Source organism: Dama dama, chromosome 3, assembly GCF_033118175.1.
Source record: "Dama dama isolate Ldn47 chromosome 3, ASM3311817v1, whole genome shotgun sequence".
Lineage (NCBI taxonomy): Eukaryota > Metazoa > Chordata > Mammalia > Artiodactyla > Cervidae > Dama > Dama dama.
This window is the reverse complement of record NC_083683.1, coordinates 36,506,183-36,529,874: the sequence shown is the minus strand read 5'-3', so window position 1 is coordinate 36,529,874 and position 23,692 is coordinate 36,506,183. Positions and strand designations below refer to the sequence as shown.

Sequence of the window (23,692 nt, the reverse complement as noted above, 5' to 3'; positions counted from 1 at the left end):
AACTCCTAGAGGAGAACATAGGCAAAACACTCTCCGACATAAATCACAGCAAGATCCTCTATGACCCACCTCCCAGAATATTGGAAATAAAAGCAAAAATAAACAAATGGGACCTAATGAAACTTAAAAGCTTTTGCACTACAAAGGAAACTATAAGTAAGGTGAAAAGACAGCCCTCAGATTGGGAGAAAATAATAGCAAATGAAGAAACAGACAAAGGATTAATCTCAAAAATACACAAGCAACTCCTGAAGCTCAATTCCAGAAAAATAAATGACCCAATCAAAAAATGGGCCAAAGAACTAAACAGACATTTCTCCAAAGAAGACATACAGATGGCTAACAAACACATGAAAAGATGCTCAACATCACTCATTATTAGAGAAATGCAAATCAAAACCACAATGAGGTACCATTACACGCCAGTCAGGATGGCTGCTATCCAAAAGTCTACAAGCAATAAATGCTGGAGAGGCTGTGGAGAAAAGGGAACCCTCTTACACTGTTGGTGGGAATGCAAACTAGTACAGCCGCTATGGAAAACAGTGTGGAGATTTCTTAAAAAACTGGAAATAGAACTGCCATATGACCCAGCAATCCCACTTCTGGGCATACACACTGAGGAAACCAGATCTGAAAGAGACACGTGCACCCCAATGTTCATCGCAGCACTGTTTATAATAGCCAGGACATGGAAGCAACCTAGATGCCCATCAGCAGATGAATGGATAAGGAAGCTGTGGTACATATACACCACGGAATATTACTCAGCCGTTAAAAAGAATTCATTTGAACCAGTCCTAATGAGATGGATGAAACCGGAGCCCCTTATACAGAGTGAAGTAAGCCAGAAAGATAAAGAACATTACAGCATACTAACACATATATATGGAATTTAGAAAGATGGTAACGATAACCCTATATGCAAAACAGAAAAAGAGGCACAGAAATACAGAACAGACTTTTGAACTTTGTGGGAGAATGTGAGGGTGGGATATTTCAAAAGAACAGCATGTATACTATCTATGGTGAAACAGATCACCAGCCTAGGTGGGATGCATGAGACAAGTGCTCAGACCTGGTGCACTGGGAAGACCCAGAGGAATCGGATGGAGAGGGAGGTGGGAGGGGGGATCGGGATGGGGAATATGTGTAAATCTATGGCTGATTCATATCAATGTATGACAAAAAAAAATAATAATAATAATAATAAAAAAAAAAAGAAATGTGTCTATGAAGGACTTTATGTATTCAGTGATCTAGTTGTGTTTTTTTCTTTTTGTCTAATGACCAAAATCTCATATTCCCAATCATTGAATAGTCTGTGCTCTCTCAAGGGTTATGGATCTATATATAAGAAAGAAAACACTCAGCATAGTGATGGTATATTAGGGTTCTCCAGGGGAACAGAACCAATAGCAGATACAGACTGATAGACAGACAGGCATATAAATGTATACCTACACATATAAATCAGCCCACACAGTTGTGGAGCCTAAGAAGCACCACTATCTGCCATTTGTAAGCAAGAGACCCAGAAAAACCTCTGGTGTATTTTGATCTATGGACTTCCCTGGTGGCTCAGAGGGTAAAAAAGCATCTGTCTACAATGCAGGAGACCCAGGTTCGATCCTTGGGTTGGGAAGATCCTCTGGAGAAGGAAATGGCAACCCAATCCAGTACTCTTGCCTGGAAAATCCCATGGACAGGGGAGCATGGTAGGCTACAGTCTATGGGGTCACAAAGAGTATTTTGATCTAAGTTCACAGGTTCAAGAACAAGGAGTGAAGACATCTGAGGGCAGGAGAAAAATAGGTGTCCCAGCTCAAGCAAAGAACAGATTCTCCCATCCTTCATCTTTTTGTTCCATTCAAACCTTCAATAGATTGTATGATACCCACCCACATTGTTGAGGGCAATCCTGTGTACTCACTCTACCAATTCAAACGCCAACGTCTTCTGAAAACACCCTCATGGATACACCCACTAGTGGTGGTTTATCAGCTATCTGGGCATTCCTTAGCTAAGTGGACACATAAAATTACCCATTACAGGTGGTGTTATCAGCTTTATTAACAAACATCACTTCTGACACTCACAGCCTTTTATGTGACTGGCAATATGCTAAGCATTTCATTGGGATGATCTAGTTAGTCCTCTCAACAATTCAGTGTGACAAGTGCTACATAATATTTATCTCCATTCTTTAGATTAGGAAATTGAGGCTTAGAGAAATTCAGTAGCTTGTCCAAGATCACAGGGTTAGGGGCACAGCCAGCATTGAACACGCAGGTCTGTGTGACATCTAAAGACCACACCCACACACTTCATCCTCTGACTACCCATGTCCAACTTGAAAATAGGTGCTTAGTTATTTTCAACCATCCTACATGTATAAAACATATGTGAAAGTCAAGTGATACTATCCTTATTTGGTTAAGTAAACAACAAGATTTATAGACTTTCTCCAATAGAAAGCTTTCTTTACTTTACTTATTATTTATACTTCATTTTGTCATAGAGATAAAACTAAGATTTAATACCAAATAAGTCTTCATAAAAATCAGCTGGTCAGAAACCAATATGGCTTAAACAGAAGATGTTTGAAGCAGAGTTACATTGACTGTCATGCACTTGTGTCATGAGAAACCCTTCTTCCCAGCGCCTAATGGGGAAGCATTAAGTTGACCTCAGCTCCAAGTTCCCGGGGGTTTGGCAGGCCATCTCTTCCTAAGGGCTGGTATGACCACACAAGCAGTTCCAACAGCTGCCCTGGGACTCGGCCACTCAGGGTGTGGCCGTTGAGACCACACCAGTGGGGTGGTTGCAATTAGCAGACCACAGGGCCGGGTTCCTGCAATGGTCCTCTCAGAATCCAGGTGGCCAAGAGGATTCTCTCCCACTCCTTCCACACACCCCACTTCAGCCAGAAAAGTTGGTTGGAGCAGGGAGGCTTCCATTCCAGCTAGAAGAACAAGTTGAGGAGAAACTCCCACCCCGCGTGGGGGCATGCCAGCCTTCCAAGCAGCCCGCCTGCTGGTTCCCAGGAGCATCTGTCCGAATCCATGTCAGCCTTCATCCCATGCGTGACTCAGCCAGGACTTGCTCTGCTGGGGTGGTGGGCCTGTCCTTTTCCTTCCTCCAAGGGTTTCCTAGGAGTCGAAGGAGCCTGTGCAGATGGCAGGGAAGGTTTCACAGTCAGCCAAGACTGGAGCACTCTTGTTTTTATCAGTAGTGACGAGTCAAAATGCAGCTCTTATCCCAGGAGGCTCACTGGGGAAGTCAGAAAGTCAAGCACATGGGCTTTCACATTAGGAGGTTTTGAAAGGGTCCACAGAGCTGTTCGAAAACCTGGAGGGAGATAGAAGCTGAAGAAGCTTTTCTTGTAATCATATTTACATGTAGAGACGGCTTCTGGTACTTTATGTATTATTTAGGGGCCTTAAAATCTCAGATAATTCATTATAAATGTATTTCATATTCTAAGTTTCAGAATAGTAACTCAAGCATGTCCGAAATTACTCTTTTTACTTACACGGTGTTTTGCCTCTACCACAAAGTGAACAGTGCAGATACAGTAACCCTCCTAAAATAATTGACTCCTGCCTCCAACCCTGCTTTGAATATTCAGACACACAATGGTGGGAGTGAAGTGAGAGGCAGGGAACCTGACAGTGAAAAAACTCTGTTTTACATCAATTCAGCCACTCGGGGGGCTGGGGGATGTGTTTTCCAAAGTGTTAGGCGTGCTTCTTCAGTCCTAATTCAGAGGGTTGTTCTCAGCATCCTGTAATTGCAAATGCCGAATTTAAACACAAATTTAAATTAAACAGGAATGAAGAAAGAAAAATACAAACACACTCGGTAGAAGAACTTCAATTTCCTAGATTTATCTGCATTGATTTATGTGAGTAGTGATCTAGGTCCATATCTGGATATTGTATTTTCAACAGTAAAAGAATAACGTGAACGTTAGAATCATAAAGATCAAAGTCAGATCTAGATCCTGTGACACTAAGGCACTTCAAATGACCTTGGATGAATCACTTATGTACTTGAAGTCATGGGTCCTCACCTAAAAAATGAGAAGAAGAACACCTACAGATAGGTATTATTACAATATCTAATACAGTTAGAGAATGTAAGCTCCCACCAGTTTCTTTATTTCATGAGAGCAGATGATCTGAGGTTTTTGGGTTTCTCCCCCTCCAGTTGCTATGTCTTTTTCAGTACCTAAGACATTGCCCAGCATTCAAATATTTGTTGAATGATTGAATACTAAACACACACACACAAAAAGATTCTATATGTGAAATGTCTGTCCCCTATTTAACTAATAAATGTTTTTTTTCTTTCATTCATCTCCACCTGGCTCCATCTTCATTCCTACCATACTAATTCAAATGTTTAAGTCTGAATTATTTTGATTCAATTCACATAATAAATTTATGTTCAGATACTCTTACAGATTTAAACTAAGAATTATATTTTAGTTTTTCTTTTCTATTAGTCCTCTTACTAAATTAATTAGGTTTATTTTTTGTTTCTTTGCTTCAGACTGTTTTTTGATAGGCATACAAAACAACACTTTTTTTTAAACATTTCAATTTTTCTCTTTGTTGCATACACTCATACCTTAGTTATCTATACCAGGATTTGGTGAACTTTTTCTGTAATGGGCCACAGAATACATACTTTATATTTTGACAGTCATACAGTCTGAGCTATCACTAGTTAACTTTAACAGGAATATTAATTTAACCTCCAGAATATGTCTCAGATTCATCCACTTTTGTCCCCCTCCACTGTCATTATCTAATCTGAGCTGCAATACCCCAAATGAACTCTTGCAATAAATAACCTGCTAACTGGTGTTTCCCATTTTGCTGTGCCCTTGCAATCCATAGCTGGATCTCAAGTCTTATCTTGTACTATTTTCTTCTCTCTTTCTCATGCTCCAACCATCCAGACTTCCTTTCTGTTCCCCACATTTCAAGCTCTTTCTGGTCTCAAGCCTCACACTTGTTATTCACCCTGCCTAGGAGTGCTTTCACTCTGGTTCTTGTGCAGTTCCAGCACATGCACCTGCTCAAACACACCTCTTCAGAGAGGTTTTCCCTGTTTACCACTTTTTCCCTACACATTTCTTCATATTTTTATTTGCTCACTGATTTAACCTAGGCTAAACCTGGCTCCACCATTTACCTGCTGTGAGAACTTAGACAATGTACTCAGTATCTTCACCTGTAAGATAAGGGTAATAATAAGACCGATCTCACAGAGCTGTGAAGAATAAATGAGATACTAGCTGAGAAAAGCTCTGAACATTACCTAGAACATGTACTTGCTTAATATCAGTTATATCTATTATTTTTTTAATCATATTCACCTGAAAAAAATATATGTTCCTTGAGGTCAGGGACTGCATCTGTTTTTTCATTATTGCCTTGCTAGTTCCTAGAACTGTGCTGACACTAAGTCATTAGTAAATGTCTGCTAAATAAATCAGTGCTACCTAAATGGGCCACATGCATTTCAGCATAAGAGCTTCTTATAATTCTAAATGAAATATTCATAACATTACTACAAACAAAGTTAGAGGAGGTGATGGAATCCCACTTGAGCTATTTCAATTCCTAAAAGATGATGCTTTTAAAGAGCTGCAGTCAAATTTGGAAAACTCAGCAGTGGCCACAGAACTGGAAAAGGTCAGTTTTCATTCCAATCCCAAAGAAGGGCAATGCCAAAGAATGTTCAAATATACAATTGCATTCATTTCACATCCTGGCAAGGTAATGCTCCAAATACTTCAAACTAGGCTTCAACAGTACATGAACTAAGAACTTCCAGATATACAAGCTGGATTTAGAAAAGGCAGAGGAACCAAAGATCAAATTGCCAACATCTGTTAGCTCATAGAAAAAGCAAGGGAATTCTAGACAAACATCTACATCTGCTACATTGACTATGCTAAAGCCTTTGACTGTGTAGATCACAACAAACTATGGAAAATTCCTAAAGAGATAGGAATACCAGACCATCTTACCTGCCTCCTGAGAAACCTCTATGCAGGTCAAGAAGCAACAGTTAGAACCAGACATGGAACAATGGACTGGTTCAAAATTGGGAAAGGAGTATGTCAAGGCTTATGCTGTCACCCTGCGTATTTAACTTCCATGCAGAATACATCATGTGAAATGCTGGGCTAGATGAATCACAAGCTGGAATCAAGATTACCAGAAATATCAACAGCCTCAGATATGCAAATGATACCACTCTAATATTAGGCAGAAAGCAAAGAGAAGCTAAAGAGTCTCTTGATGAGGGTGAAAGAGGAGAGTAAAAAGCTGGCTTAAAACTCAAATTAAGATCATGGCATCCAGTCCCATCACTTTAACGCAAATAGAAGGAGAAAAAGTCGAAACAGTGATAGATTTTATTTTGGGGGGCTCCAAAATAACTGTCGGCAGAGACTGCAACCACGAAGTTAAAAGGTGCTTGCTTCTTGGAAGAAAAGCTATGACAAACCTAGACAACATATTAAAAAGCAGAGATGTCACTTTGCCGACAAAGATCTGTATAGTCAAGGCAATAGTTTTTCCAGTAGTCATGTATGGATGTGAGAGTGGGACCATAAAGAAGACTGAGAGCCAAAGAATTGATGCTTTCAAATTATGGTGCTGGAGAAGACTCTTGAGAGTCCCTTGGACTGCAAGGAAATCCAACCAGTCAATCCTAAAGGAAATCAGTCCTGAATATTCATTGGAAGGACTGATGCTGAAGCTGAATCTCCAATACTTTGGCCACCTAATGTGAAGAGCTGACACATTGGAAAAGACCCTGATGCTAGGAAAGATTGAGGGCAGGAGGAGAAGGGGGCAAAAGAGGATGAGATGGTTGGATAGCATCACCGACTCAATGGACATGAGTCTGAGCAAACTCTCAGATGGTGAAGTACAGGGAAAACTGGCTTCCTGCAGTCCCTGGGGTTGCAAAGAATCCAATACGACTTGGGACTGAACAACAACAAATGAATACTCTAGGGTTAATAACAGCTGTTATACAGAGGGTTAGACCTAGGGGGCAAACTGAAAAATTAAAGACAGATCTAAAGGGCACTTTTCACTTTATAACTTCTTATGTTTTCCTGAACCACAAGGATGCCCTGTCTATTCAAAATTAAATTTAAAGAACTTAAATAAAAAAGAAAAAAAACATTATGAAGCTAATACTGTCTTATGTTTTTCTTAATTTTCAAAATTTAATTCATTTAATTTCTTAATTTTTAAATTTAATTCATTTTCTTAATTTTTTGCATTATCTTATTGATAAAATTTTGAAGGCATTAGTTGAGTCTTCATCTATCTGTACACTATTTCCTTTTTAATAAAATTTTAGGATTTCCATAATCCTAAATATTTCCATTAGTAAAGGACATAGTAGAGCCAGGCTATAAAACTGATAACTTTTCAACTACAAATGTTTCACACACACACACACCCCTACCCCCGACCCAGGGGTTTGCTGAATATATAGTTTCCTTGTCATTTTTTTCTGATTGGCAGAATTCTTATGATCAAAGTATCTTTAACAATAAATAAAAGCTAACTTAGAACACATCTATTGACAATAAAGTTCAAAGGCAGTGAAATCCATAGCTGTGCAAAGATTCCCATGTTATGATATGTTACCAAATTTAAATTAACCAGTGTATATATCTAGTGTATTAAATGTAAGAAATGACATTTCATCATTCATCCCAAATTTGTTCAGGAAATTTCATTGTAAATAGTCAGAGGTGATCAATTCCTACTACCCCATTCATGCATGCACTATCTTCCCAGCTCCAAACAAGCCACTGGTACCACCTTCTCATCTCACAAGTTCTGCAAGTCAGAGGAGACACTTCAGTTCCTACATCCTATGGCTCAACCAAAGGCTGGAGCCAGTTCTATCCCCTTCTGATTAAAATAAGAATATATAGTCAAATCACAACATAGTGATTTGATATTTCTGTACATTTCAAAATGATCACCATGCTAAGCCTAGTATCCATCTGTACCAAACAAAGATAGTATTGTAGGTCAATTATACTTCAAAAACAAACAAACTCATAAAGAAGCAATCACGAGAGGCAGGAGGTGGGTGGAGCAAAAAGAAAGTGGATGAAGGCAGTGAAAATGTACAAATTTCCAATTATAAGGTAAATAAGTACTAGGATGTAATGTATGATATGATAAATTAATTAACATTGCTATACTTTATACATGAAAGTTGTCAAGAGAATAAATTCTAAGCAGTCTCATCACAAGGAAAACAAATTTCGTATTTCTTTAATTTTGATGATGGATCTATATGTGATAATGGGAGTTCACTAAAATTATTGTGATTATCATTTCATGATGTATGTCAAACCATTATGCTGTATACCTTAGACTTATACAGTGCTACACGTCAATTATATCTCTAAACTAGAAGAAAAAATTAAAAAATAAAGTAACCAAAAGAAGGCATTCCTATTTTTGTCATTATTATATCTGTACTTTAACTTCAGAATCAATATTCAAATAGATAAAAATAATAATTCTATGGTAAAGATGAGGAGGGCTGTGAAGATTGAGCCATGGCATTCAAGTTTTTATAGCAATACAATATAAATATTCAATACTTTGTTTAGCCAAATAATGCCTGTCAATGATTCAAAAACCACCTGCAAAATCTAGCTTTAAGAATAGCATCCAGGGACTAAGTAACACGTGGCCTTGGAGAGCACATACTGAAGCGGCAGCATACTGGTGTGCCGCAGTCCATGGGGTTGCAAGGAGTCCGACACGACTTAGCGACTGAGCAACAGCAAATGGTGAGCTCCATTTGCAAAAGGATCAGTAGCGTATCCAGCCACTTTCGATTCTGCTTAAATTTCAGTCTGAACTTGAGCAGCATCATGCTGACACAACACATTCATAACAAGAGAGGAGTTTCCTGTTCTTTTTATGAAACTTTATAACCTTGGTTTCTGGGACTCCTTGTTTTGGAAAAAAAAAAAAAATCACTTCCTGATAAATTCTCTCTTGAAGAAAACACTAATTAAAAGAATAATTGGGAAATGAACATGCTTTACATAAAGATATGCAAGTGATCTTTTTTGATATGCTTTTAATTCCACTTAAAATCTGACTACACATTATTTTTCTCTCTAAGTATACACAAGAGGGAAAAAAAAAAAGTAAACCACTTCTGCTTGCTGGGTGCTCCTCATAGGTGTTAGGTATCACAAAGACCACAGAAACCACATGATTGTGACAATTACTATGGCAACTAACAAAATTTTCAAACTGAAATACCCACAGTCCAGGCTACCCACACAGAGCTCAGATCTGACACCCATTTCCACTCCAAGGTACAGTGTGCACATTTGGAAGCCCCTGTCATCTGGTAACCACAGGGAAAAAAATTGCCTGCACTAACTCTGCTACTTTATTTGTAGTTGACTGTTCCATACGTCGGGGAGCATCTCTTGCAGCACTCCATTAAAAAAATGAAGAAAGTTGGCTGCCCACCTAGAAAACTGCACACGAAGCCTGAAGCACACACGGTTCTAAATTAGCAATATCATCCATATGTTTTCTCCTCTATGTGCTTGCTGCCATGAAAATAAGCCCATTAAAAATAGCTTCCATCACATAGTGTATCTTTTCCTTCTCCTGACTCAGATCGTCATTTTAATCTGTCTGATTTAATTATCTAAAACCAAGTCCCTCATATTTGAGAAGGGCCTCTCCTCAAATAAATATCACACAGGAAAGCTGGTATGTAATAAGATTGTAAACGGTTTGGTCAGAATGCTCTGTTTTGTGTTCAGAGACAACAGAATTGCAGGAATCTTTTGGCTCATTATCATGCAGCGATGAGGAAAGGCTCAATATGGACATCAAAGCCATCCGGGAAAAGGCTGAAAAGACGAGGAACATGAAAATGATCCCTGTACTGGCAGCATACCCTTTTAATTGGAAAAAAAAAAAAAAAAAAAAAGCCATTAGACAGAATTCTGCTGTGATCAGCAAACGTCACTGTGTGACTTTTTCCTCCTGCTTCTAACTTCAAAAGAAAAAGGACACAGGAAGTTTTAGGGCAAGAAAGCCAAAGGAAATGATGGGCATCTTAGCAGGACAAGCAAACAAGACAGACAAATGGAGGTCTCGTCTCCTAGGACCTATGAAGTCAAGACTTACAAATCCAATACGGAGACAGAAATTTTCCTTTTGGCCCCAAAGACATCGTCGTCGTCATCATCATTATATCAGCAACCCAACACCCCCTGAGTGCTTATATATATCAGGCATTGTTTAGAGGGTTTTACATGGACAGACTCTTCTAAGCCTCACTTTCAGTGGACCACTACTGTCCCTCATTGCCTAAGCAAGTCATAAGACGTAGAGTGGAGCCAGTACTAAAACCCAGACAATCTGTTTTCAGGTTTTAAAGACTCAAGAGAAAAATAGATGTCTGGAAACGTCTATAATAGCTCCCCTTAGAGCCTGTTGCCTTTCAAAGTCTGCACACAAAAATGATAATTTACAATAGTGTTGTTGGATGGGACCAGTGTTTAATGAGAAGATATAACTATAGTTGGAAAATGTCACCTGGCTACAGTCTTGAGGTGGGGATCAGAAGAACTAGGCTTCCACAACCAGCCTATGGCAGCAAATCTTCATGTCCAGAACAGCATTTTAAAAGCGGAATAAGTCTAAAGTTAGTAAAATGGAAGTAAATGGAAACAAAAATACAATCATCTCTTGATTGTGATTTATGACTGGGAAATACAGGTCATTCAAACAGCTACTTTAGCTGATAAGTTCAACTTTCTGCCCATGAAAACTTTCAGTTTTATTACTGCTATAACAAATAACCACAAATTTGTTAGAATAAAACAACACAAATTAAGTATCTCATAGTTTAGTAGGTCAGCATTCCAGTGTAGGTCTTACCAGACTACAAACCAGGTGTCTGCAGGCCGTATTTCTCTCTGGACATTTTAAGGGAAAATGCATTCCTTGCTCATTTGGGCTACTTGCAGAATTTAGTTCTTTGTGATGGAAGGAGGACTGGAGTTTTGTCTTCTTGCTTCCTGTAAACTGAGGCCCATTCCCAGCTTCTAGGGGCACCACATTCCCCGGCTCATGGCCCCCTCCCTCACCTTCAGAGCCAGCAAGGGCAAGTTGAGTCCTTCAAATCTCACCTCCTTCCTCTTCTGTTCCATATTTCTGACTCATGCAGGAAAAGGAAAGTTTCTTCCCTTTTTAGGACTCATGTGATTATACTGTGCCTGTGCAATTAACCGAGAATAATCTCCTGACCTCAAGGTCCATACCTTTGATTACACCTGCAAAGCTCCTTTGCCAGGTAAAGTAAAATATTCATAGTCTTACGCACTTCCACATACTCACATCCCCAGGTCCAGAGATGAAACAAGTAACACCTTTGGAGGACATTATTCTGCAATTTCATTTATGAATAGAAAGTACAGAAGGTTTTGTTTGTTCCCCTTTTTCTCTTTAACAGCTTTATTGCAGTATAATTTATGTACATTGAACTGCACATCTTTAAAATGTACAATTTTATGAGTTTTGACATTGGCATACAGTATACAACCATAAATCTACATTGTAATCCATATAATGAATATACCCATTATCCCTAAAAGTTTCCTTGTCCCCCTTTGTAACCCATCCCTCCCTCCTCATCTCATCCCAGGCAACCACTGATCTGCTTTCTGTTGTTATAGATGCATATATATTTTCTAGAATTTTATAAAAATGGAATTACACAGTATGTACTTGGGGGGGGGGGTGGTCTGCCTTTCTTCATTCAGTGTGATGATTTTAAGATTTGTCCATATTTTGGCATGAATCAATAATACTGCATGACCTAGCGATTCTGCTCCTATATACTACTTTTATTATTTCTGCCTGGGACAGTGTGTTAAGAAAAGAGACTGAGAAAACCCAGAGTTTTTCTAATCTCCCGTCCAGCTCAGACACATGAAATCTTTGACACTCAGACGCTATTCTACTCTATCCATTAGTTCCTGTTGTGAAAGAAACTACCCCCCAAACTAACCGATTTAAAACAGCGTCACTTCTCTGTGAATCAGTGATTTAAGTTAGTACCTGCTGGTCATTCTGCTAGGCTTGGCTAGGCTCACTCTGGTGCTAACGTCAGTGGGTAGATTGGCTAAGGGCTGATTCAACATCTCACTCAGTGTCTGGTGGCTGGTGCCGGCTGCCGGTTGATGTTGACTCCCAGTGGGATGAGGAAGATGACAGGCCACAGGTCTCCAGCGAATCACCCCAGGTTTATATTTACCTGGTTGCAGCCACAGGGTTCCTAAGAGCAGCAAGAGAGGCAAGCCCCAGGGTTTAAGGACTTTTTGAGCTTCTGTTTGCATCACATTTGCTAGTGTTTTATTGGTCATAGCAAGTCACATGACGAAGCCCAGAGGAAGGGGTGAAAAAGCAGACTCCACCCCCTGATGGGAGTAACCATAAAGAAATACTGCGGAGGGACAGGCGTTCAGGTAAGGGAAGACTGTGTAACCACGTTTTTGCAGTCGAGCACATCCACCTTTTTTCTTCCTTTATTACCTCCACTTCCTCACTACCCATTCACGCCTCAAGCCATACCTCAAGTTCAGTTTCCTTCCCCATCGCTCAGCAGAGTCTGTCTCTCCTAAGTGACCAATGAACTTCTTGTTTCTTGTTAAATCTGGGGAGCCCGTTTCACTCGTCATTTCATTTGGCATCTTGGCATCATTTGATACAATCTTCTCTGTTGGCGTTGATAACACTACTCTCTTCCTTACAGTCCTCTTTTTAGCTATTTCTTCACAGTCTCCTTTGTGGAAAAAGTGTGTAGCGTGGTGCCTTGTATAAAATAAGCATTTAAATGGTTTTTTGGATGAATTCTTGAATCCACAAATGAATGAACAAATAGAACAGGATTTTGTACCCCTACCCACCAATTAAATGTTGGATTTTTGCCAAGCTTTGGTTACTACCTGTGCACTGATGTCTTCTGGTTTTATGTCTCCAGCCTAAATCTCTCTCCTCTACTTCAGGCATATATATATGGAACCTCTTTCTCCCCGCTGACACTCCATACTCAACCTGTTCAAGTCTGATCCCATTAACCTCACTGCCAGACTTACTTTTCTACCACATTCTTCCACAATCTGCCCAGTCACCCAAGCTAGAAATCTGAGTGTCATCCTTGGCTCCATCCTGTCGATCACTAAGTCCTATTACATCTTCCCTTTGAAATCAGCCTGCTGGTTTCCAAAGATGTTGTTTCCACTACTTTTGTTTAGATCCTCCCTAGTCTTCATCTATAAGCCTACAACTACCACCCAGCTCAGTGTCTGCAAAATCTCTCTGAAGACAGGAAGCATATGCTTCTATGCTTGTTAAAAACATAGATTACCAGACCTGCCCCAGATCTTCTGCGTTGTAATATCCCAGAAAGGAGCCTGGAAATATGCATGTTTTAAAAGCACCCCAGGAAATATGAGAAAACATTTTTCTGCCTCCCAAACACCAGAGTTGCCACCTACCTTACCATCCACTCTCCACAGCATTGCCAGAGTGACCTGTTTAAAACAGAAATCTCATCTTATCAGTACATCCCATGATTCTTCATGGTGTCTAGGATAATATACACATTCTTTAATAAGAGATTATTCATACTCTCTGGCCTTACCTTTCAACTCTTTTCAGTATGGACCCTACACTCTATTCTTAAGTCTTTCCTAAAAGCAGCATGCATGCCCTTTCAGGCCACTGTACCAACTCTACTTGCTACCTAAGACACTTAACACCTTTATTCATCACACACTTACATAACACTTCAGTGAGACACGGGCTCTGTTCTGAGTGCTTTGGAATGTTAAGTCATATAGTCATCCTTACAACTCGGATGGATGAGTAGATGGTGGATACAGTTGTTATCCCCACTCATGGAGAAAAGTGAGGGACATTTGCCTGAAGTCATGTTAGTTTCTGGCAAAACCAAGACTTGAACCCAGACAGCTTGGCTGTAGAACCTGTGCATTTAGCACCCATGCTCTACTGCCTTGCCTTCATCTGGTTAAAATCATTTTTATTTAAAGCACAGCTCATGCATTAATACTTCCTGGAAGGCTTCTTCAATCCCCCAGCCTGAATTAACATTCTGGGTTTATTTTTTTGTCACTGCACTCATAGCACCGTACAGCTATGCAGTCTATTTTCTTGTTTTACAAATCAGACTGTAAGTTCTTTAACAGAGGGAAACACGTTTTCTTGTATCCCCCAAACCTAGCACAATGCTCAGCATGAAGTATGAACTATCTATGGAGTTTTTTAAAAAAGAAATAAATGAATGAGTGAATAAATGCATATATTAACTTATAAAGAAGCAGCAGGGAACGACAGACGATCTGAACATTCTGCCCTGAATCGTCAAGTCATCTGTACACAGTTTTATAAGGCTTTTCAGTTTGAGGCAGACGAGATGAGATGGCCTACCTTGTATCAAAAATCATCTTTGGAGTCTTCCGACAAATTCTACAGATTTTCATGGGAACTCAAATTAAATGCATGATTGAACATTTATTTGTTTAATTTACTCAATAGATTTCTTTTCTTTCTCTGTGTCAAGCAAAAACATTAAAACGATTTTTACACCTTTCACCTTACCTCAACTTTCCCCTTAATTTCTTCACTCCAAAATGTTGAACAAAACAGGACCCTTTTTGTGGTTGGAAAGTTTGGCTTTACATAGAACCTCTCAGCACACAACTGTCAACACCTGATTATGGGTCATTTTTTAGCCTCTGACTTTCACTTCCTTCCTTAAATAGGTCTTTCAGATGAATCATCTTCAGCCACTCTGTGATCATGCAGGGAACACTTATGCAGTATACACATGAGCAAGATGCACTCAGCCCCCTCCTACCTCATATGCTTCTGTGCTCTGATTTGGGGGTTTTCATTTTTCATTCAGTAAAAATTTGAGTGACAATGATGTGCTAGATTTTGTGTAAGCCCTCAGTTCATTAACACTTCCTGCAAGAAAAAGAGGAAACAAGGAGCTGGGGAAAGCTCAGATCTCCATTTTTGGTTTGGAGACGAATTTAATGGGAAAGGACTTGGATAAAACACTTCATAATACATGTGCAATTATTTTTCTATTCAGCCTCATGTCATTATTAAAACAATTGGGTGTGTATATAGTATGTTATACATACATATATATATATATATGTATATATATATATATATATATGGTTGGTTTGGTTTAGTTGCTAAGTCATGTCTGACTCTTTGCGACCCCATGGACTATAGCCCGCCAGGCTCCTCTGTCCATGGGATTCTCCAGGCAAGAATACTGGAGTGGATTGCCATTTCCTTCTCCAGGGGATCTTCCCAACCCAGGAATCGAACCCGGGTCTCCTGCATTGCAGACAGATTCTTTACCAACTGAGCTATGAGGGAAGCCCATATACATATATATATATATATATAAGCAATCTGTCAGTAAGCACAGTAGTAGAGCCTTCTAACTACTCAATAATTTATCCCTCAGTCCATAACCCATGAATGCTTTATCAGGTTCATTGCTGTAATACATTTGCTGAAATCATAACTATTCAGTACTTATTGGATCAATTTTGGAAAATAATACATGTTGGTAAATGATCTCTTTTAGTTCACTTCAGTTCAGTCACTCAGTCGTGTCTGACTCCTTGTGACCCCATGAACTGCAGCACTCCAGGCTTCCCTGTCCATCACCAACTCCTGGAGCTTGCTCAAACTCATGTCCATTGAGTTGGTGATGCCATCCAACCAGCTCATCCTCTGTCCTCCCCTTCTCCTCCTGCCTTCAATCTTCCCCAGCATCAGGGTCTTTTCCAATGGGTCATTTCTTCACAAATAATATTTTAATGATGGTTTATTGATTGTTTCATAACATGTACATAGTTCTATGAATATTAATATGAAAGAATCCACTTTTTTTCCATTTGAAACCAAGTTCAATGAAAGTACCAAGGCCTCCAGTACTGGAAAATACTAGAATGAATTAAGGAAAGAGGAAGTTTACAATAGGAATTTTTGTCTTTTATCTTCCATATGAATGACATCCTACATATGTATGATCCTGACCTACATTTCTACAGTTGAAGGCTGTTTCCTGAGTGAATCACAGCTGCAATGAAATGTGCGGCATCAGAGGTATGAAAGGATATCGACAACAGCACTCTGACAAACGATTCTATAGGCAAGAGATTAAAGGACTCGGATTGCAGGACCTCGGATGGGGTAGGTTCAGAGAAGATTTTGACCCTCCATAAGAATGCAAAAACTACTTGTTTAAGAGTCTTTTCAGGCTGCTAAAGAAGATTCTGACTTTGTGCTGCTTCTTCCCCTCCTTTATCTTCTGAGAAGAGTTGTGAAAAGAAAGTAATGCTTTGGGCATTAGTAATGGAGAATCATCAGAGAACGAACCGAGAGCAGTGTCTATGAGGTGGTAGGAAGAGAGGAAGACGTAACTGAGTCAGTGATGATAAAGAGCCAGAGAGGGTGGGAAGAGAAAAATAAAAACAGCCCAAACTGGGGGCAGAGGAAATGGCTCAGAAAAGAAGCAAGGAGTGAGAATAGCTGTGGGGTGTGATGGCAGCTTGTGGGAAAGAGAAAAGGGGAAATTTGAGGAAATTTTTCTGAGAGATACTTGAACCCTTCATCGTACTTGAGAAACACAAGTGCAGTGTTTGAGACACTGAGATTACTTTTGGTAAGTGAGTTCATTAGTGTACAGTCCTGCCCCAGGACAGAACTGCATGGTTCATGGCTTTATAAACATTACACACCTTAAGGTGAAATGTTATGAAAACCACTTTCACCATCATCTGGCCAGCACGATTTACTGCCCCTGGATGAACTGATAAAACCCATTTAGACTGACTCATTCTTTACTCAGACCACATCGCCTCTTCTCCTTTCCCCATCTTCACTTACTGTTATTTGTGTCCTCATTGATATACAAATAATGTGCTAGACTGTAACATCCTTGATGCCAGGAACTGTGTCTTTCTTATCTTTGTAGTTTGAGTTATATCTGGCAGAACACCCGGGACATGATCATACATTCAGTTAACTAATCAACCAATTCATTCTAGGATACACGTAAAGGTTTGAAAAATAAAAGGAGTAAAAATTCAGGAAGAGAAAGCCAAATAGCTTTGGTTTTGTTGGTGGTATTTTAAATATTATCATTTTAATTGATCTTTGACATATTCTAATTCAGCAATATATTAGAATCTAAGAACTATCATGTACATTAGTCACAGGTGATTTAATTACTACAACTTTGCTTACTGACCTTACCAAAATGTTCTCATTTCGGCAATACATCTGGAACTCAAAGGTTATTGCTACATTTTAACACTTCAAAAAATATCACTAGTTTAAGAGACCGTTTTGCTAGGAAGTAGTTATATAAGTAGTATTAATAACACATGCCTTTTCCACCATTCTTGTCTAAAAAATGAGCTACAAAATTGGCCAGGTTTAATTCTCTGTTTTGTGAAGGTACACATAAGATCGTAGCTATAGCTCCCACACTAATTGTTTCGATTGTCTAGAAGTCTTTGTCATCTCATTAGCTATTATCCATCTGCATGAAGTCCTAACATAATGAAATTCATTGAACCATCTCTGGATCCACAATAGCAGTGTGCCATGAGTATAAGTATTTAATAGCTAGGTGGGCGCACCCGTTGAGAATCTAGATTGAAGGCATTGTATACTGTTAACTGTGGGGAGTTAAAAAGGAGCAAAAATATTTGTCCTCTGACAACAAGGAACTTATATACAACATACACAAAATAAATTGCTGTGATGTGAAATGACAAGCATTAAAAATATATGTACACATACTTTCCTGTCATGCATTCACAAGTTACATTTTCAGTTATATAGTTGATCTCTCAGTGTCCACATGTTGCTAGACAGATGTGTTTATGACCAGGTAAAGCAGAAGAGTTCAATTGAGAAAACAGGCCTAAAAGAGGAAGCCCTTGCTAGCTGTGTGCCCTTGTAAGTCTTAGAGCTTCATATGTGATTAGGAACAAACATCTACCTCTTGAATGGGGTCTAAAGAGAAAATGAGGTCACTCATGGAAGGGCCTAGTGTAGAGCACCCCATAGCCACCTGTTCTCTCTCCACATGGCATTTTATTTTGATTTCTGACTGCTAACTCAGGGTAAAACCTGCACCTCCTTAGCAGTTCTGCTTCCTAGAAACCAAGATTAAACAAACAAAAAACCAAAAGTGCCCTTCCGATGACTGTATACCAAGCAAATGTATATATTGTTTACTACAAAAGAAGCATGAAACTATTTACACAAAGAAATAGCATTAAATATAATACTGTGGAAGTTGTTTAGATATACATAAATGCTTGGCTATTTAAAAGATATAAAGGGCAATTAATATAAAGGAGAGGAGATTTCTAGGAAGATTATAGAACAAGAAACTGTCACCTGAAAGGGTGTTATAAGTAAGATCTGATCAAGGAAATTTTTACTGTGCCTACTTTTTTATGATACAATGCGTACTTTAAAATTTGAAAAAATTTTTAAAAAACATAAACTCAGCCACAGTCAGTTCTTACTTTATCAGATATAAACACCCTTAACTTTTGGTGTTTCCTCCCAATGTTTTTCTTCAAATGTAATCTATGTTTTTGCCTATTTTAAATTATACAATTTGTGTGGTTTTACATCTTGGGTTTTTTTCTCTTAGATTATGTAATAAGCATTTTCCATGCTATTAAACATTTTCTGAGATCATGATTTTTAATGGCTGTCTGTTATCCATAAGATTACATACGTAATAACTGAATTTCACCACTTACCTATTCTTACTCCTTTATGTTTATACTCCTAGTTTTTCACTTTTAGAAGAACTTTAGCCAATGAGAATGATGTATTTTAGTTAAAAGTAACATTTTGACTAACATGACATAAACCTACAGACTGGATAATGAGGAGAAAGAGATGCAGGGTAACAGCTCAGAATACTGGCCAACATGGAATCGTGTTATCTCTATATGCTGTCAGACAATATAACAATGCAATTGTACTTCTAAGTAAGTTAAAAACATCTTAAGAAAGTCAGAGAGTGTTTACTCATGTCAAGGAATGGACAGGAATTAAACAGTGAAAAAGGTTATGTTCTTTCCAAAATAGTGATGAATGTGAGACCTGAACCAACTTTTGCTGTCACACTTGGTCTCTGGAAAGTGTCCTCTATAATAACAAGATGCCATACTTAATAAACATCAAATGGCAGGATGACATCTGAGTAATAAAGCAGTTAAGGAGTCCATCTCATTCCCAGGTTGAGTTCAAGTGAGCTCCAGAATAACCATCAAAGAGTGCAAGAAAGGTGGGCAGAAAGGGCAAGGACAGTAGGGAAGATTTCTTCCCTTCGGAACCACACAATGCCGTCTCATCAGGTCTTTCCTGAGTGATCCCCTCTTCCATTGCCTCCCCTCATCACAAGTTCTACACCCTGTAGGCCAGCACACACTGTCAGTTCATGGACTCAACTAAGTTTTAGCAGTGTAAGGACACACAGAAGAAGTTCAGTGTTCACGATGATCAGCCTGTGTTCCTCTTTTGTGCAACACTGCAGAGTCTCTTCTGAGGTTCCATAGACCCTCCTCCTTTGTTACAATGACACTTGAGCAACTGTGGATTGTGAAATGAAGGATTATAAACCAGGGCCAGGAGAACTATAGCAGAAAATGAACTAAGGAAGAAGCTGGAACCAGATTATAAGAACACACTGAACAGACATCCTGGAGACAGAGATCTACAAAAACCAAAAGATAGAAGGAACTGTGGAGTCAAAGTCAGACAAAGAACCTGAAACCAGAGAGATCAGGTCAGGATAAGGCACTACTGAAGAAACAGACCTGCCTCAAATGGAAGGTTATTCCTCCTGATGACTCAAGATCCACAGATTGGCATCTTGGACATAGATCCAAGAGATTACGATGAAAGCACTAGGTGGGAGGGGAGTTTGGGGGGTGAGGGGGATGGATGCATGTATATGTATGGCTGAGTCTGAAACTCACACCTGAAACTACCACAACATTGTTAATTGGCTATACCCCAATACAAAATAAAAAGTTTTTTAAAAAGAGGAATACACTGGATTTGGTAAACCAGCACCTCTCATTCAACTCCCTGAGAACCAGCAACTTTTCTCATCTTGGGGTTGGGTCTTTCTCTCCTATCTACCTACCTCCCATTCTCTAGTTTTACAACAGGTCAGATGCCCTTTTGGTTAATAAGTTTGACTTATGTTATATTCTTCATAGAATCCTTTGACTTCTGGTTGAAACTACCATATCCAAGGCCACCTCCTCACTCATGCAAGAAATATCTCACTCCTTTCTTTCTTATATGTCCTCAGCTCATTTTAAACAAGAACATTCATTCCCAGGTTTGAGAGTAGCAAGATGCGTTTGAGCAACTCAAAACCTTTCCTATTTCCTTTGGAGTTGAGGAAGAAGGGGATTCAGAAAACAATATGGAGAAAACAGTACCTTAAGGGATGCCCAAAAGTACTGAAATCTCCTGTAACAGAGTAGAACCCTAAGCGGCCTTCCCAGGACAGGGCACACTCCCCACCCCTCATTTGCTCTGCCTGTCTCTTGTCTGTAGAAAAACATTTAGTCAAAGAGTAAATTTAATCAGAGAAGTGAAAAAATGCAGAAACAGAGGAAAATAGTCAAGCAACAAAAGTCATAATAATTTAGCATTAAACAAAGTCAGGGATCTTTTCATTCCTCGTCAAGGGCTATAGATAATATTCTACGCCATATCCTTCGAGCTGTTTTACAAATACTGACACTCCCACCAGGTAGAGGGGGCTTCCCAGGTGGTGTTAGTGGTAAAGACCCTGCCAGTCAATACAGGAGATGTAAGAGACGTGGGTTCCGTCCCTGGGTCGGGAAGATCCCCTGGAGGAGGGCAGGGCAACCCACCCCAGTATTCTTGCCTGGGAAATGGATAGAGGAGTCTGGCAGGCTACAGTCTATAGCGTTACAAAGAGCTGGGCAGAACCGAAGCCACTTAGCACGCACTTCCCACCAGATGGAAGTTAACCACACGATGACCAGATTGTAGCCATGGTATGTGCTCCATCTTGCACAATTTCAAGAACTGTCCTCAAAGAAATGAACACAAACCAGCCCCAGAACTAAAGACGAACTGAACTTAACACAGTCAAGATGATGCTGATTAGACCACCACGTAACCAAGATGATTCTTGGAGCTGACTGTGCTATTCTGCACGTTTCCCCCTCCCTCCACTTGTACACTCCTGACCCTGAAATTCCTCTTGACTAAATTGTTTTTTTTTTTGGTCACAGCAGGCAGCTTGTGGAATATTAGTTCCCCAACCAGGGATCAAACCCACACCCCCTTGCCTTGGAAGTGCAAAGTTTTAACCACTTGACTACCAGGGAAGTCCTTGAAATTCCCCTTAAAAAGCAGTTGGGAGTTGGCCTTGTACAGGCGTCCACCTTTTCCCCAGGTTGCTGGCCTCCAGAATAAAGCAGACTTTCCTTTCCTACTCACACTTGTCTCTAGAGGATGGGCTTATAAGCAGCAAAAAGTTGAACCTGAACTCAATTAACACTCCTTCCAAAATATGGCCCTCACAGCAGGACTGCACCATCCCACATGCGCCCTGGGCTCACATGCAATGCATCAGCTTTGCCTCAGCCTATCCTCTCTAGGTAACCCTTTCTCAAGAACTCAGAACCTGATCTGCTCATTCTTTCTCTAACCTTTTTGCTATGCCAGAAAGCCCTTTTGATCACTTTCTATTCTCCAGGCATAATTGAAACCTTCCTTCTCATATAATTTCTTCTTATTTAAAAATTTCTCATGCTCTCTTCAGCAGAACATATACTAAAAATTTCTCCTTTTGTGGATTCACATATTCACATGTGAAAAGCAACCTCAAGGGGATTCTGGTACATATGTAGAACCCTGAAAGAGAAGTATTTACATTTTAAAATGAATAATAATGTGACTTATATTATTGTTTCCTTAGTAGGCACCAGAGATTCTGCTAAGTGTTTTATAGTATAAATTATATATAATTGATTTATCTAATATTTTCAACATACTATGAGTCCTTTCAGTATACCTCTTATTTCCATTTTACAGAAGAAAAAATAGAGGATCACAAATAGCACGTGATGAGAGTCAGGACTCAAGACCAAATCCACATGACTGCACCATTCGTTCTCTGGTTAGTATTCTGCATGGTTTCTTGCTTTGAATAACCCTGGTATTGCAGTCTTTGGCATTTATTTGGCAAGAATTATGGCACTTTCCAACATCCTGCAACAGAGACATACTTACTGCATAGTCTTGGTCACAGAATCATTTAGCTGCTCTGAAACGGTTGTGTATACGGCTTGTTAGACGCATAAATTTCCATACTGATCACCTTTTGAAGTGGGAGTGGAAAGGAAAAACTGCAAAATCACCCTGGGACTGCCACCCTGGAAAACAAAATGCCAGGCTCGTCTCCAGCGGAACCTCCCGGTTAAGGGTCACTCACTCCTCTCGGCCACCTCCCTTCCCATCCACTCTTATCTGCCTTTCACTCAGCACCCTCTGTAGTCACACTTACTTCATCAGTGTCCTACTTTGTAAATGGTTTGAGGCCCATTTTATATTCATGGATTGTGTGCCTCCCATGCCATAAAGTAAGGTCTTTGGGGATAAAGGCTCTATTTTTCATCTAGTGGAGGAGTTAACTGAACGGATACTGGCTTGAAACAGTAAAGATTGTTTGGTGCCTGGCACAAGTAAGCATCCATGTATTGTAACTCCCATACTAATAGCAATAATTCTTGTGTTTGGTGCTGTGGTTCATAGAAATATGTATACCTATTTAAGAGGTGTTGAAATATCCTGACAAGTCTAGTACCTTGAGCACATGACAAGACAGGAAGCCGGAGAAAGTTAGTTCACTTTATAGCGGTGATTATCAAGTAGAGACAAATATATGGAGACAGATTTGGTTACCACAATTTGGGGGGTCAGGAATGTTACTGGTATGCAGTGGACAGATGCCAGGAAGGCTACCAAACACCCTAAATTGTGCAGGAGAGTTCCCCCCACAACCACAGCAAAGAAGTACCCATCTCAAAATGTTAGTAGCACTAAAGTTGAGAAATCCTGGTTCAGAAAAAACTTATTCTGAGATCAGGTTATCAGCATTGCCTGCATTATTTGTGGTTGGTTTGTTTGCCAATTTATTATCCGAAGCAAATTATAGATTTTATTTTTAAGAATGAGAATACCACCATTTACATACCTGTTGTATTAACTAAATACACTGTAACACAGTTGGTTTCACCTTACATTCAAAATTACCATCTCAACTTTTAAAATTATTATTTAAATAATTTTAATTATTTAAATTATTATTTAAAATATTTTTACAGTAGTTATTATTATTATTATTATTATTATTTTCCATTTTTGTATGCAATATAAATCCATTTCCAAATTTTTAAATAAAATCTCTAGATTGGAAGAGATGTTAGGAATTACCTGGC

The 23,692-nt window shown here is 39.3% G+C and overlaps 1 long non-coding RNA gene across 1 annotated transcript; it reads left to right on the top strand.

Annotated features, from left to right (window-relative positions):
- The first annotated feature begins 12,534 nt into the window (after positions 1-12,534).
- Positions 12,535-20,105, top strand: LOC133044166 (uncharacterized). The gene is made up of 3 exons (XR_009689893.1): positions 12,535-12,577; positions 16,214-16,355; positions 19,735-20,105. It is a non-coding gene; the product is annotated as an uncharacterized LOC133044166 (long non-coding RNA).
- The last annotated feature ends 3,587 nt before the right edge of the window (positions 20,106-23,692 follow it).